The following is a 16,539-nucleotide window of genomic DNA, read 5'->3' on the forward strand; positions in this document are numbered from 1 at the left end:
ACCTAACATACAAAGGCCTCTCCAGGACATGTAAATAAATCCTGCACAAGCCATAACAGCTCATCCTGTGATACTGAGTAACATCCCTCATACAACTAAAGCCTGAGCACTTCATCCTGCAAACATTTATCTAACTGTACTCTGACCTCACCATTAGAAAGCCAATTCAACAACACACAATGGAGAAAAGAAAGCCTCTTCAATAAATGGTGCTGGGAAAACTGGAAAGCCACATGCAAAAGAATGAAACTGGACTACAGTTTGTCCCCCTGTACTAAAATTAACTCAAAATGGATCAAAGATCTAAACATAAGACCTGAAACAATAAAGTACATAGAAGAAGACATAGGTATTAAACTCATGGACCTGGGTTTTATAGAGCATTTTATGAATTTGACTCCAAAGGCAAGAGAAGTAAAGGCAAAAATTAATGAATGGATCTACATCAGACTAAGAAGTTTTTGCTCAGCAAGAGAAACTGATAACAAAATAAACAGACAGCTCTTGGTTTCTGAGATTAACATTAGAGGAGAGAGCAGAGCAGAGAGCAGAAGGAGGCCAGGAGAAGCAGCCAAGATGGCAGAGTGTTGAGTGAGAAGCCAGTTAGTGCAGAGTTGGTGCAGGGAGAAGGAAGGAGATGGGGAACAGAGGTGAATAAGTCTGGTGAGCTAGAAACCTTTGATTCTAGGAAACTCGGATTAAGTCAGTAGCTTTGTGAGCACTGAATGTGAGTGGGTTTCAGAGCCCAGTGTGTGTTTTTACTTGCCCGCCAGGTGCAAGCTAGGATTAAAGATGTTGGCCCATCAGTTTTTGGCTCCATTGTTTCTTTACCGACTGTCCAAATCCAATGCGAACCTGCATGGGCCGGGCTGCTGTGATGGTAGCCCTGGCTACGGGCTTTACATTTGATGTAGTCTGCGGCAGGATTGACACAGATTGGCAAGGAGCCTTTGAGTGGTGGAGTAGAGTACTGGCTAGTGTTAGGGTTCCCCATGGCTGTCCTTTTGGAGACCATAGGCTGGCTGACTTTTATAGCCATGTGTGAAGAAATCAAGAGCTCTCTGGAAGAGGCTGCCTGGGACCTGCAAACCAAGCAGTGGAAGGAGTTGGAGCAAATGCGGGAGAAACAGATGCTGATCCTGGAGCTGGAGGAAGTGCTGGAGGAGGAGCCTGACCAGGTTTGCAAGATTCACCTGGAAATGGAGCAGCTGCTGGAGGAGGATTCACAGGTTCGTGAGTTACAGATTGCCCTGGACGTTGTGGAAATCCAGCAGCAGCGGGAGGCCAGGGCTGAGGCTGAGCCTGAGTCCAGGTCTGGAGCTGCAAGGTCTGCGGAGCAGAAGGCTGCAGCGGCCCGGGGCTCGACCCCAGCAGCCAGAGCTGGTGTTTTCAGTTCCTCTTTGGAAGATGTGGAGAATCGGGCTGGAGTTGCAATCCGCAGTTTCCAGAAGGGAAAGCGCAGCTGGAAGGAGCACCTACTATGGCCCTGGTAGGTCTGCGGTTTTGGGACATAGGGCTGGACATGTTCTCTGGAGCAGAGATGGAAATGCTGACTGCCATTGCCATGTGCCCCTCTTTGGGACAGTGTAAGACCTGCCAGGATGGCAGGAATGAGGGGGGGTGGCTGATGCCCCACGTGCATGGACTGATTTCCTGGACTACGACCGGAGTGGGCATTGGCTCCTTTGTTGGACTTACGGATTTTGGATAATGTGAAATACCCTGATGGGGGTGGGGGATGGCTTTGCTGAAAACACTCCCCTGCCCCGGGAAGCTTTTCCCATGGCTAGAAAGAAGGCCGAGGACATTTTGCACTTTGGGCTAAGTGCTGAGAGACTGCTGAAATGTACCTTTGTAATTGTTGAAACTGTATGATTTTTGCTGTTGTAATTTGTGTAATGTTCTAATTTCCTTGCACAGGGATGCTGGTGGTATATAGATTGTGGGTAGTAAAGTGAGCATAGGGGTGGATTGTTGGGCAGATAAAATGTATTATGTTCACTTTGTTTTTTTTTTTTTTTTTTTTTTTTAATAAATTTTTATTAATGGTAATGGGATGACATTAATAAATCAGGGTACATATATTCAAAGAAAACATGTCTAGGTTATTTTGTTATCAAATTATGTTGCAAACCCCTCGCCCAAAGTCAGAATGTCCTCCGTCACCCTCTATCTAGTTTTCTGTGCCCCTCCCCCTCCCCCTAACTCTCTCCCTCCCTCCCTCCCATGTCCTCCCTCCCCCCCCACCCTTGGTAACCACCACACTCTTGTCCATGTCTCTTAGTCTCATTTTTATGTTCCACCAATGTATGGAATCATGTAGTTCTTGTTTTTTTCTGATTTACTTATTTCACTCCTTATAATGTTATCAAGATCCCACCATTTTGCTGTAAATGATCTGATGTCATCATTTCTTATGGCTGAGTAGTATTCCATAGTGTATATGTGCCACATCTTCTTTATCCAGTCTTCTATTGAAGGGCTTTTTGGTTGTTTCCATGTCTTGGCCACTGTGATATGTTCACTTTGTTAAAGATGACGCTGCCCACGTGGAGGCCGTTGCCCAGGTGATATTAATGTGTGTTGGGGGCAGGCAGGATTGTTGTAGCCTGAGGCTTGGTTTTGGGATTAAGCCTTTCCCACCCTTTTTGATGTGGGGTGGTACAATCCAATCATGCCTCAGAGAAGTGACTTTGTATTAGAGACTTCCCTATTTTGTATATTGGATTAAAGGTTTTGATTTCTACACTATAAAATGGGGACAGAACGGGAGCTTACTCTCATGGTTCCTGAGATTATCATAGAGAGGAGAGCAGAGAGAGGCCACGTGGAGGAGGCCAAAAGAAGCAGCCAAGATGGCAGAGTGTTGAGTGAGAAGCCAGTTAGTGCAGAGTTTGTGCAGGGAGAAGGAAGGAGATGGGGAACAGAGGTGAATAAGTCTGGTGAGCTAGAAACCTTTGATTCTAGGAAACTCGGATAAGTCAGTAGCTTTGTGAGCACTGAATGTGAGTGGGTTTTAGAGCCCAGTGTGTGTTTTTACTTGCCCGCCGGGTGCAAGCTAGAACTAAAGAAGATGGCCCATCAAAAATATAAATAAATAAACAGACAGCCAACTAAATGGGAAATGATATTTTCAAACAACTGCTCAGATAAGGGCCTAATATCCAAAATATACAAAGAACTCATAAAACTCAACAACAAACAAACAATCCAATAAAAAAAATGGGAAGAGGACATGAACAGACACTTCTCCCAGGAAGAAATACAAATGGCCAACAGATATATGAAAAGATTTTCATCTTCATTAGTTATTAGAGAAATGCAAATCAAAACTACAATAAGATACCACCTCACACCTGTTAGATTAGCTATTATTAACAAGACAGGGAATAGCAAATGTTGGAGAGGCTGTGGAGAAAAAGGAACGCTCATACACTGTTGGTGGGAATGTAAAGTAGTATAGCCATTATGGAAGAAAGTATGGTGGTTCCTCAAAAAACTGAAAATAGAACTACCTTATGACCCGGCAATCCCTCTACTGGGTATATACCCTCAAAACTCAGAAACATTGATACGTAAAGACACATGCAGCCCCATATTCATTACAGCATTGTTCACAGTGGCCAGGACATGGAAACAACCAAAAAGCCCATAAATAGAAGACTGGATAAAGAAGATGTGGCACATATACACTATGGAATACTACTGAACCATAAGAAATGATGACATCGGATCATTTACAGCAAAATGGTGGGATCTTGATAATATTATACGGAGTGAAAAAAGTAAATCAGAAAAAAACTTGGAACTGTATTATTCCATACGTAGGTGGGACATAAAAGTGACACTAAGAGACATTGATAAGAGTGTGGTGGTTCCGGGGGGAGGGGGGAGAGGGAGAGGGAAAGGGGAGGGGGAGGGGCACAAAAAAACTAGATAGAAGGTGACAGAGGACAATCTGACTTTGGGTGATGGGTATGCAACATAATTGAAAGACAAGATAACCTGGACTTGTTATCTTTGAATATATGTATCCTGATTTACTGATGTCACCCTATTAAAAAATAAAATTAAAAAAAAAAAAGAAAGAAAGTCAATTCAAACAAGCAGGACCTCACCTGTTACGTTCAGCTTTGTATTTTCACAAATGTATGTGAATATATGTTCACTTATATAGGAACACATTTAAGTAAATGTGACATTATAAAATAAAAGGAATGACAGGCAGAATGAAACCTGGTTAAACAGAGTGATGTCAAAACAACTGTATTCAAGAAAATTGAGTGGAGCATCAAAAACTAAAGGAAACAAGATATAAACAATAATTTAGTGAAACCAACATAAAGTACTAATTAAATTGACAAAGGCTCCCTGGCCAGTTGGCTCAGCGGTAGAGCGTCGGCCTGGCGTGCAGGGGACCCGGGTTCGATTCCCGGCCAGGGCACATAGGAGAAGTGCCCATTTGCTTCTCCACCCCCACCCCCTCCTTCCTCTCTGTCTCTCTCTTCCTCTCCCGCAGCCGAGGCTCCATTGGAGCAAAGATGGCCCGGGCGCTGGGGATGGCTCCTTGGCCTCTGCCCCAGGCGCTAGAGTGGCTCTGGTCGCGGCAGAGCGACCCCCCGGAGGGGCAGGGCATCGCCCCCTGGTGGGCAGAGCGTCGCCCCTGGTGGGCGTGCCGGGTGGATCCCAGTCAGGCGCATGCGGGAGTCTGTCTGACGTTTCTTCCTGTTTCCAGCTTCAGAAAAATTAAAAAAATAAAAAATAAAAATAAATTGACAAAGGCATAAGTATAGAAGGTAATGTATAATGTTTGTAGAAATTGTAGCAAATAGCAGATGATTGGTTATTATTGGTTGTATTAATCAGAAGTTAGGTCTCAGTAGATAAGTACATTTGATACATGGTAAGATTTTATTTTAATATCTTTGAAAAAATTAAATTGTTGAATAAAAGCTGGAAAAATAAATATTGACCTGAGAGAAAATTAAATGTATTCCCTACCTCAGTCACATTAATAAAATAAGAAGGATTGCCTACTCACTGTAAAAGTAACCAATCCTTTTAGGCAAACCTATAGAAAACTACATATTAATGTTTATGAGTGAGCAAAACCATCGTAATTAAGTCAAAAGACTCCAAAGTAATGAAACAGACATATTTAACTAAATAAAATATAGAACTTTTTATAGCCAAAACATCTATCCCCCAAAGCCAATTGAGAAATAATCATTTTAATTTATTTTTTTTACTTTTTTTGAAATTTATTAGGGTGACATTGGTTAATAACATTATATAGTGTCAGGTGTACAAAGCTATAATACATCATCTGTATATTGTATGGTCTGTTCAGCACCCCAAGTCAAGTCTCTTCCCATTACCACTTTCCCCTCTTTTACCCTCTTTCACCTCTCTACATCATAATAATTTTAAAAAATTATTTAAAAGGCTAATAATGAAAAAATAAGCATATAATAATATTCAAATAAAAAAACTATCAAATATGAATCTTTTTTTTTTTTTTTTTTTAATAAATTTTTATTAATGGTAATGGGATGACATTAATAAATCAGAGTACATATATTCAAAGAAAACATGTCTAGGTTATTTTGTCATCAAATTATGTTGCAAACCCCTCGCCCAAAGTCAGGTTGTCCTCCGTCACCCTCTATCTAGTTCTCTGTGCCCCTCCCCCTCCCCCTAACTCTCTCCCTCCCTCCCTCCCATGTCCTCCCTCCCCCCCCACCCATGGTAACCACCACACTCTTGTCCATGTCTCTTAGTCTCATTTTTATGTTCCACCAATGTATGGAATCATGTAATTCTTGTTTTTTTCTGATTTACTTATTTCACTCCTTATAATATTATCAAGATCCCACCATTTTGCTGTAAATGATCTGATGTCATCATTTCTTATGGCTGAGTAGTATTCCATAGTGTATATGTGCCACATCTTCTTAATCCAGTCTTCTATTGAAGGGCTTTTTGGCTGTTTCCATGTCTTGGCCACTGTGAACAGTGCTGCAATGAACATGGGGCTACATGTGTCTTCACGTATCAATGTTTCTGAGTTTTTGGGGTATATACCCAGTAGAGGGATTGCTGGGTCATAAGGTAGTTCTATTTGCAGTTTTTTGAGGAACCACCATACTTTCCTCCATAATGGTTGTACTACTTTACAGTCCCACCAACAGTGAATGAGGGTTCCTTTTTCTCCACAGCCTCTCCAACATTTGCTATTACCCGTCTTGTTGATAATAGCTAATCTAACAGGAGTGAGGTGGTATCTCATTGTAGTTTTGATTTGCATTTCTCTAATAACTAATGAAGCTGAGCATCTTTTCATATATCTGTTGGCCATTTGTATCTCTTCCTGGGAGAAGTGTCTGTTCATGTCCTCTTCCCATTTTTTTATGGGATTGTTTGTTTGTTTGTTGTTGAGTTTTATGAGTTCTTTGTAAATTTTGGATATTAGGCCCTTATCTGAGCTGTCGTTTGAAAATATCAGTTCCCATATAGTTGGCTGTCTGTTTATTTTGATATCAGTTTCTCTTGCTGAGCAAAAACTTTTAATTCTGATGTAGTCCCATTCATTTATCTTTGCCTTCACTTCTCTTGCCATTGGAGTCAAGTTCATAAAATGTTCTTTAAAACCCAGGTCCATGATTTTAGTACCTATGTCTTCTTCTATGTACTTTATTGTTTCAGGTCTTATATTTAGGTCTTTGATCCATTTTGAATTAATTTTAGTACATGGGGACAGGCTGTAGTCGAGTTTCATTCTTTTGCATGTGGCTTTCCAGTTTTCCCAACACCATTTGTTGAAGAGGCTTTCTTTTCTCCATTGTGTGTTGTTGGCCCCTTTATCAAAGATTATTTGACCATATATATGTGGTTTTATTTCTGGGCTTTCTATTCTGTTCCATTGGTCTGAGTGTCTATTTTTTTGCCAATACCATGCTGTTTTGATTATCGTGGCCCTATAATATAGTTTAAAGTCAGGTATTGTAATGCCCCCAGCTTCATTCTTTTTCCTTAGGATTGTTTTGGCTATTCGGGGTTTTTTATAGTTCCATATAAATCTGATGATTTTTTGTTCCATTTCTTTAAAAAATCTCATAGGGATTTTGATGGGAATTGCATTAAATTTGTATATTGCTTTGGGTAATATGGCCATTTTGATTATATTTATTCTTCCTATCCAAGAACAAGGAATATTTTTCCATCTCATTGTATCTTTTTCGATTTCCCTTAACAATGCTTTGTAATTTTCATTATATAGGTCCTTTACGTTCTTTGTTATGTTTATTCCTAGGTATTTTATTTTTTTTGTTGCAATCGTGAAGGGGATTATTTTTTGAGTTCGTTTTCTAATATTTCATTGTTGGCATATAGAAAGGCTATGGACTTTTGTATGTTAATTTTGTATCCTGCGACCTTACTGTATTGGTTTATTGTTTCTAATAATCTTTTTGTGGAGTCCTTCGGGTTTTCGATGTATAGGATCATATCATCAGCAAAAAGTGATAGCTTTACTTCTTCTTTTCCGATATGGATGCCTTTTATTTCTTTGTCTTGTCTGATTGCTCTGGCCAGAACTTCTAGCACCACGTTGAATAAGAGTGGAGATAGTGGACAACCCTGTCTTGTTCCTGATTTAAGGTAGAAAGTCCTCAGTTTTATGCCGTTTAATAGGATGTTGGCTGATGGTTTATCATATATGGCCTTTATCATGTTGAGATATTTTCCTTCTATACCCATTTTGTTGAGAGTCTTAAACATAAAATTGTGTTGTATTTTATCAAAAGCCTTTTCTGCATCTATTGATAAGATCATGTGGTTTTTGTTCTTTGTTTTGTTGATATGGTGTATTACGTTAACCGTTTTGCGTATGTTGAACCATCCTTGAGATTCTGGGATGAATCCCACTTGATCATGATGTATTATTTTTTTAATATGTTGTTGTATTCGGTTTGCCAGTATTTTGTTTAGTATTTTAGCATCTGTATTCATTAGCGATATTGGTCTGTAATTTTCTTTCTTTGTGCCATCCTTGCCAGGTTTTGGTATGAGGGTTATGTTGGCCTCATAAAATGTGTTTGGAAGTATTGCTTCTTCTTCAATTTTTTGGAAGACTTTGAGTAGAATAGGAACCAAATCTTCTTTGAATGTTTGATAGAATTCACTAGTATAACCGTCTGGGCCTGGACTTTTATTTTTGGGGAGATTTTTAATAGTTTTTTCTATTTCCTCCCTGCTGATTGGTCTGTTTAGGCTTTCTGCTTCTTCATGACTCAGTCTAGGAAGGTTGTATTGTTCTAGGAATTTATCCATCTCTTCTAGATTGTTGTATTTTGTGGCATATAATTTTTCATAGTATTCTACCATAATTCTTTGTATTTCTATGATGTCTGTGGTGATCTCTCCTCTTTCATTTTGGATTTTATTTATTTGAGTCCTGTGTCTTTTTTCCTTGGTGAGTCTTGCCAAGGGTTTGTCAATTTTGTTGATCTTTTCAAAGAACCAGCTCCTTGTTTTATTGATTTTTTCTATAGTTTTTCTGTTCTCTATTTCATTTATTTCTGCTCTGATTTTTATTATCTCCTTTCTTCGGCTGGTTTTGGGTTGTCTTTGTTCTTCTTTTTCTAGTTCCTTAAGGTGTGAAGTTAAGTGGTTTACTTCGGCTCTCTCTTGTTTGTTCATATAGGCCTGAAGTGATATGAACTTTCCTCTTATTACTGCTTTTGCTGCATCCCAGAGATTCTGATATGTCGTATTTTCATTTTCATTTGTCTGTATATATCTTTTGATTTCTGCGCTTATTTCTTCTTTGACCCATTCATTTTTTAGAAGTATGTTGTTTAGTTTCCACATATTTGTGGGTTTTTCCCCCTCTTTTTTGCAGTTGAATTCTAGTTTCAAGGCTTTATGATCAGAAAATATGCTTGGTACAATTTCAATTTTTCTAAATTTGCTGATATTGTCTTTGTGGCCCAACATATGGTCAATTCTTGAAAATGTTCCATGTACACTAGAGAAAAATGTATACTCTGTCGCTTTAGGATGAAGTGTTCTGTAGATGTCTATCATATCCAGGTGTTCTAGTATTTCGTTTAAGGCCACTATATCTTTATTGATTCTCTGTTTGGATGACCGATCTAGAGCCGTCAGCGGTGTATTGAGGTCTCCAAGTATGATTGTATTTTTGTTAGTTTTTGTTTTAAGGTCAATAAGTAGCTGTCTTATATATTTTGGTGCTCCTTGGTTTGGTGCATATATATTAAGGATTGTTATGTCTTCTTGATTCAACTTCCCCTTAATCATTATGAAATGACCATTTTTGTCTCTGAGTACTTTTTCTGTCTTGTAGTCAGCATTATTAGATATGAGTATTGCTACGCCTGCTTTTTTTTGGGTGTTGTTTGCTTGGAGTATTGTTTTCCAGCCTTTCACTTTGAATTTGTTTTTATCCTTGTTACTTAGATGTGTTTCTTGTAGGCAGCATATAGTTGGATTTTCTTTTTTAATCCATTCTGCTACTCTGTGTCTTTTTATTGGTAAGTTTAATCCATTTACATTTAGTGTAATTATTGACACTTGTGGGTTCCCTACTGCCATTTTATAAATTGCTTTCTGTTAGTTTTGTATCTAGTTTGATTCTTCTCTTTTGTTTTTCTATCATTTGTTTTTGTTTGTTTGTGTTCCATACTTCTTTCCTCTGTTGCTACCTTTTTTAAGTCAAGTGTTTTTGTGGTGGTTTTTTTAAGGGTGGTTACCATTAAGTAATGAAAAGGGTACCTACCATATTCATTGTAGTACCCCATCTTGTAAGTATTTCTGCACTTCATCATCCTTTGCTACTGTTAATCTCCATCCTCTCCCCCCTTTTTTTCCTTTGTTGTCACAGTTTAAGTTTGGTTTTATTGTGTTCTTGGTGGAGCTGTTACTTGTGGTATTGTTTTCTTTTGTTCTTTGAATCTGGTTGGAAAAACCCCCTTAGTATTTCCTGGAGTGGGGGCTTTCTGTTGATAAATTCTCTCATCTTTTCTGTATTTGTGAATGTTTTTATATCTCCTTCATACTTGAAGGATAGCTTTGATGGGTATAGTATTCTTGGCTGAAAGTTCCTCTCTTTCAGGGCTTTAAATATTGGGGTCCACTCTCTTCTAGCTTGTAGAGTTTCTGCTGAGAAATCTGATGATAATCTAATAGGCCTTCCTTTATATGTTGTACTCTTCTTTTCCCTGGCTGCCTTGAGAATTTTTTCTTTGTCATTGGTTTGTGTCATCTTCATTATGATGTGCCTTGGAGTGGGTTTGTTGGGGTTAAGAAAACTTGGTGTTCTGTTTGCTTCTTGAATTTGAGGCTTTAGTTCCTTCCACAGGCTTGGGAAGTTCTCGTCTATTATTTGTTTGAGTATATTCTCCATTCCATTTTCTTTCTCTTCTCCCTCTGATATACCTATTATTCTTATGTTATTCTTTCTGATGGAGTCAGACAATTCCTGTAGGGCTTTCTCATTTTTTATTATTTTTGAGTCTCTTTCTTCTTCTCTCTGTTGTGCCTCAAGTTGTTTGTCTTCTATTTCACTAATCCTATCTTCAATCTGGGCTGTTCTGTTAGCTAAGCTTGTTACCTCGTTTTTCAGCTCGTGAATTGAGTTTTTCATTTCTGTTTGATTTGTTTTTATAGTTTCAATTTCCTTGGTAATATATTCTTTGTGTTCATTGAGTTGTTTTCTGATCTCCCTATATTGCCTTTCTGTGTTTTCTTGTATATCTCTGAGTATTTTTAAGATTTCTATTTTAAATTCTCTGTCATTTAGCTCCAAGGCTTCCAATATGTTAAGTCTTTTCTCCATAGATTTTTCCACATCTATTTGTGTTACCTCTCTTTCTTTTGTATCCATAATATTCGATTTCCTCTTTCTTATCGGCATCTGAGGGTGGTCTTATTGATAGCACTAATTAGAATTAATAAAGAGTAAAAAAAAAAAAAAAAAAAAAAAAAAGGGTAAAACACCCCACAAAAAAAAAACAGTAATAATTTATTATTTCCCCCTTTTTTTCTCTCTTCTCTTTCCCTCCTCTCCCCTCCTCAGGGAAATATCGTGCCTATAATGGAGGGCCTGATTTGGGGTGGAGAGTTCAAGGGGCAAAAAAAAGGGAGTAGGGACCTACTAAATGCAAAAAAAAAAAAAAAAAAAAAAAAAAATCTTAGACAAGCATGAGATGATTTGCTTGTAAGTGATGGTCAACTAAGAGATATACTGAGAGGGATAAGAGGGAATCAGAAAAAAGGACCAAAAAAGAATAATAAAGAAGAAAAAATAAAAATAATAAGTAAAAATCTGTTGTATTAAGTGGAGCGAAGACTAAATACCATGGAGACCTTGGGTTGGGAGGACCCAAAATGCCACAAAAATAAACAAACAAGAGAAAAAAAATAAAATAAAAACAAAAGCAAAAAAGAGAAATAAAGCCAAAAAAAAAAAAAAGCCTTGAGTCCCAAATTAACTAATTTGTTCGTGATTGAGGATTACATGGGAGGAAAGTAAAATGAGAAAAGAAAAAAAACGAATAGAAAGGAAAAAATAAGAAAAAGAGAAAAACGAAGGAAGAAATAAAATATGAGGAGAAAAAAACAAAATAAAGCAAGACAAAACAAACAGACAAACAAAAAAACAAAAAAAAAACAAAAGAGGAGAGAGTGAGAGTTAAGTGTTTTGGAGTATATCCTTAAAGGAGGGTGAGGATGAAGAAGAAAAATAAAATGCAACACTCATGGGTAGTGGAGTTCAAGAAAGGGGAAGCATAAGATGGGCAGAGAATAGAAGGACCAAGGTGGAGGAAATAAAGGCAAAAAGATAGAAGAAACAAACAATAACAAAATAAAAAATAAAAATAAATAAAAAATTAGTGGATCAAGTTGTAAAGTCTGTGGGTTTTTCTTGATTTTGAGAGGTTAACTTCTTCCTTTTTCTTTTCTCTCCCTCTTCCTAGTCGGTGACTCTGTACCCCAGGCTCTGCCCCTGTGTCACTCTTAGGTAGGGATTTGCAGTTGATGGGATTCTATGGCAATGTCATATAATTGGCTTTAGTCTTGCTGGAAGTAAAGGCTTGTTGGCGTTTGCAGGGTCCAACAATGAGAGAGTTTGCTTTCCTGGATTCTCTCTCCTGGTCCCCCCTTTCTGAATTAGCAGCCTGGTGATCCAGCTATAAGGCTGCAACTGCTTCTGCCTGGGGAGTAAGAGGCTCAAAGAGCTGGGAAATCCCCACTCTATCCCCACTCAGTGCAAGGCTTTGGGAAAGGCTCTGACAGTCAGGGCCTCCAGTGTAATCAGGCGGGGGTGGGAGTCAATTGTTATCAAGGTGACTATTCAGCGCCTATCATTTAGTTGGACCTCTCAACCCAGGCTTTCCACACTTTGTAGCCTGTTTTTGCAGGGAAGAGGAGGCATTAGTCTCTGCTTGCGACTAGTGTAGTATAGACCTTATTATCTGCCAAGTCCTTCTTGTTAGCGTTTATCCCTGAATATGGGGGCTCTATCAATCAGAAGTTACCCCCGCCCCTTTAGCGAGAGGCACTTAAAAAATATCACACCTCTTGTCTTGGATCGCTGAACTGAGAGAGATCTTATCAATTAGAACCGAAGGTGCGCACATTTTATGGGTTAAGCTAATTTCAGTGATTGGGTCGCAGCTGTGCTCCAGAGAGTATTTCAGGCTGCCTACGCGCCCCTCGCCCAACGCTTGATTGTTAGCTCCAATGGCTGGATAAGGTGCCCCGTCCACGGAGAGAATCTCCTGAGTAGGAAAGACAGGTTTGGCGCCCCTCCCAGACTATGGCACGGGGCCCGCGGCTTCTCAGAGCACGCCGGTGGTTGCCGGCACGGATGTGTCCGCTCGGCGCTCGCGCGCGACTTCCCAGAGCACTCCGGTGGTTGCCGGCACGGATGTGGCCGCTCGGGGCGGCGCGCGACTTCCCAGAGCACTCCGGTGGTTGCCGGCACGGATGTGGCCGCTCGGGGCACGCGCGCGGCTTCCCAGAGCACTCCGGAGGTTGCCGGCACGGATGTGGCCGCTCGGGGCGCGCGCGCGGCTTCCCAGAGCACTCCGGAGGTTGCCGGCACGGATGTGGCCGCTCGGGGCGCGCGCGCGCGGCTTCTCAGAACGCGGTTGGGGGGGGGGCGCGTGGCCTCTCAGAGCACGCCCGCGGTTGTGGGCACTCCCCGGGACGCGGCAAGTGCGGGGGGCGTGCGGCTTCTCAGAGCAGGCTGGTGGTTGCCGGCACTCCCCAGGACGCGGCGCGGGCAGCTGCACGCGTGGGTTGACTCACCACAGGCGTATTCCCTCCTCAGCAACAGTCCTTTTGCTTTCAGTGTGTGTGTGGAACTCTAGGATGCTCCGAAGATAAATTTTTCTGTTTCTAGTTGACAAATTTGCTGAGATTTTGGGGAGATCTGTCGGACGCGCTGCTCACGGCGCCATCTTCGTGACGTCACTCAAATATGAATCTTTAATCAAACTCAGAAAACAGCAAAAAAAAAAAATCTTTTATATCTATCAGCCTGAGGAGAAACTTAGAAAGGTGTCACAGTGACTGGGGCTGGAAATTTTAAACAGGCAGCAAAGAGGTTCTCTATTTTTCTTCTGGCATAACTATAAAGTGTTATAACATGGGAAAACAATCTTAAGACAGCTATAAACACTACAAGTACATATATTCTTTGTTTTCTTTTCTCCTTTCTTTCTTCTTTTGTTCTTTCTTTCTTTCTTTTTTTAGAGAGCAGAGAAAGAGAAAGGGATGAAATGAAGGAAGGAGCAGGAAGCATCAACTTGTAGTTGCTTCTCATATGTGCCTTGACCAGGCAAGCCCAGGGTTTCAAACCAGCGACCTCAACACTTGATCTACTGTACCACCACTAGTCAGGAAGTACATATATTCTTTAACTCATGATTTCTCAGACTCTGCACCATTGATATTCTGAGTCGGACGACTGTCTATGGTGTGGTTGCTCCTGTGCAGTGCAGAATGTTTAGATGGCCTCTACCTACCTCTCCCATGTGACAGCTGAAAATGTCTCTGGACATTGCCCAATATCCTCTGGGGAAACAATATTGCCTCTGGTGAACAACCATAGTAACAATCTCAAAAGAGTTTTGTTTAATTGTTAAAATAGGAATTTGTTTAGAAAGCCTATGTAAAATTTTCAACATGTGAATAGTACATCCATAACATAAAATATTATGTAGACATGATAAAAATTAATCAGCATCACACTAGTTAATTGGAGGGAAAATATAAGATATTGTTGAGTAAGAAGAAAGAGTGGACATATAGAGAAAAGACTGTACAACACATGAGGAGCGTTTCTGATAGGTCAGGATGCTATTCATGCATTTGTATAAAAGTGTATAAATGCCTGACCGGGCGGTGGCACAGTGGATAGAGAGCTTCCGACTGGGATGCGAAGGTCCCAGGTTCGAGACCCCTAAGGTCGCCAGCTTGAGCACGGGCTCATCTGGTTTGAGCAAGGCTCACCAGCTTGAGCCCAACCAAGGTTGCTGGCTTGAGCAAGGGGTCACTTGATCTGCTGTAGCCACCCGGTCAAGGCACACATGAGAAATCAATCAATGAACAACTAAGGAACCGCAATGAAGAATTGATGTTTCTCATCTCTCTCCCTTCCTGTCTGTCTGTTCCTATCTGTCCCTCTCTCTGACCCTGTCTCTGCTACAAAAAAAAAAAGTATATAAATGTGCGTGTATGTGTAACATAGGAAGAGAAGTTTTAAAGGAAACCAAGAACTTATGAAAAAAAAAATTAGTAGGAATGAAATTAATTTAAGTATAAGTTACAAAACAATTATATGAACAAAATTTAGTGAGAATCAAATTAATTTATATAAAGACAGAAAATAATAATAACTTAATAATATCAACATGGGCCACTAATTCCAGATTAAATTGCCAAAGACTTGGAAAATAAAAGAATATTATAGAAGAGCTTTTATTTATTTATTTTTTAAGTGAGTGGGAGTGGACAGACAGACAGGAAGGAAGAGAGATGAGAAGAATCTATTCTTTGTTGCGATTTCTTAGTTGTTCATTGATTGCTTTCTCATACGTGCCTTGACCGGGAAGCTCCAGCAGAATGAGTGACCCCTTGCTCAAGCCAGTAACCTTGGATTCAAGCCAGCAACCTTGGGCTTTAAGCCAGCGACCTTTGGGCTCAAGCCAATGGCCATGGGGTCATTTCTATGATCCACACGCAAGCTGGCAACCCTGAACTCAAACTGGTGAGCTTGCACTCAAGCCAGTGATGTCAGGGTTTCAAACCTGGGTCCTTAGCATCCCAAGCTGATGCTCTATCCACTTCACCACTACCTAGTCAGGCCAAAGGGCTTTTAAAATCAGGGCAAAAGCAGTATCTAAGTTATAATTTCTTCTTATATAAAGATATATGGATTCAAATATGCTTATGGAAAGTAAAGGTAATCTTTAGTCAAATATTTTTAAATGCCTTTCAGATGTTGGTACAAGATGATGCAAATTTTGGAAATAGAGCTAATCACAAAAGACAAAAAGGAACAATAGGAATAACAGAGATGTGAAACAAGTTGGCAATATGTATGTAGGGTGATATATTAGCACTAAATACACAGAAGAACATTCATTTTTGTTTATAGCAAGGATTCGCAAGTGGAGAATACAAAAGTAACAGCTAAACTTTTAGTAAGGAAAGTAAGAAATAAAAAAGCAATGGAGAGAATACAGTATGACTGGTAGATTTTAGCCCACACTATTCACAAACACAGTTTCCCACATAGACACACATAAAGATACTCAGTGACAAACAGCAAAGTTGGTGGTAAAAAGCTTCAATTTCTTCTTTAGAAGAATGCAATCAAAAACAGAAATAAAAGCACTCTGACCCTACCATACAAATGTCAGGACTTGTACAAACAATGTGTACTAGAAAAACAAATGAATAACTAACCCATAAATATTTATATTCAGGTCACAGTTAATGAAGTAATTGCAATGTTAAGCTACTTAGCATTCTTCTTTATACTTATCAAATGCATTATTTTTCATGTGAATTTAATACCCAGAGTGAAAGAAGATACTGTGAAATGTATGTCTCATGAACAACTGTTGCAAGGTAATATTTGCGAGAAATAGGTATATTGGATCTGGATCTTTGTCATCAATATGAACACACAGTTGAATATGTCTCATGATAAAAATAAAGAAGAACATCCTCACTTTACCAGACATACATCCATACCTAGTACTCTTCCAAAACTTATTGTATATGTTTTTCTTTTACTTTATGCCTCCCATTACCACCTCTAATTGGGTTTCCATCAGCTAATTGTCAACAATTACCAATGTGTGGCTGAGTTCAATATTCATTTCTCTTTTTAGCATAATAAATCATTAATTAGTTAATGAGGCAAGCAAAGAGCCATGGGCTGATGGCTATCAAGAGACCTCAGGTACATGTGCTCAGCTTTGATTCTCTCTGACTCTTTCC

The 16,539-nt window shown here is 39.6% G+C and overlaps 1 protein-coding gene across 1 annotated transcript in view; it reads left to right on the forward strand.

Annotated features, from left to right (window-relative positions):
* LOC136333282 (adhesion G protein-coupled receptor E2-like) overlaps positions 1-16,539 on the forward strand; it is a 196,070-nt gene that overhangs the window by 92,588 nt on the left and 86,943 nt on the right. The gene's annotated exons all lie outside the window — the stretch shown is intronic.

This window comes from Saccopteryx bilineata, chromosome 1, assembly GCF_036850765.1.
Source record: "Saccopteryx bilineata isolate mSacBil1 chromosome 1, mSacBil1_pri_phased_curated, whole genome shotgun sequence".
Lineage (NCBI taxonomy): Eukaryota > Metazoa > Chordata > Mammalia > Chiroptera > Emballonuridae > Saccopteryx > Saccopteryx bilineata.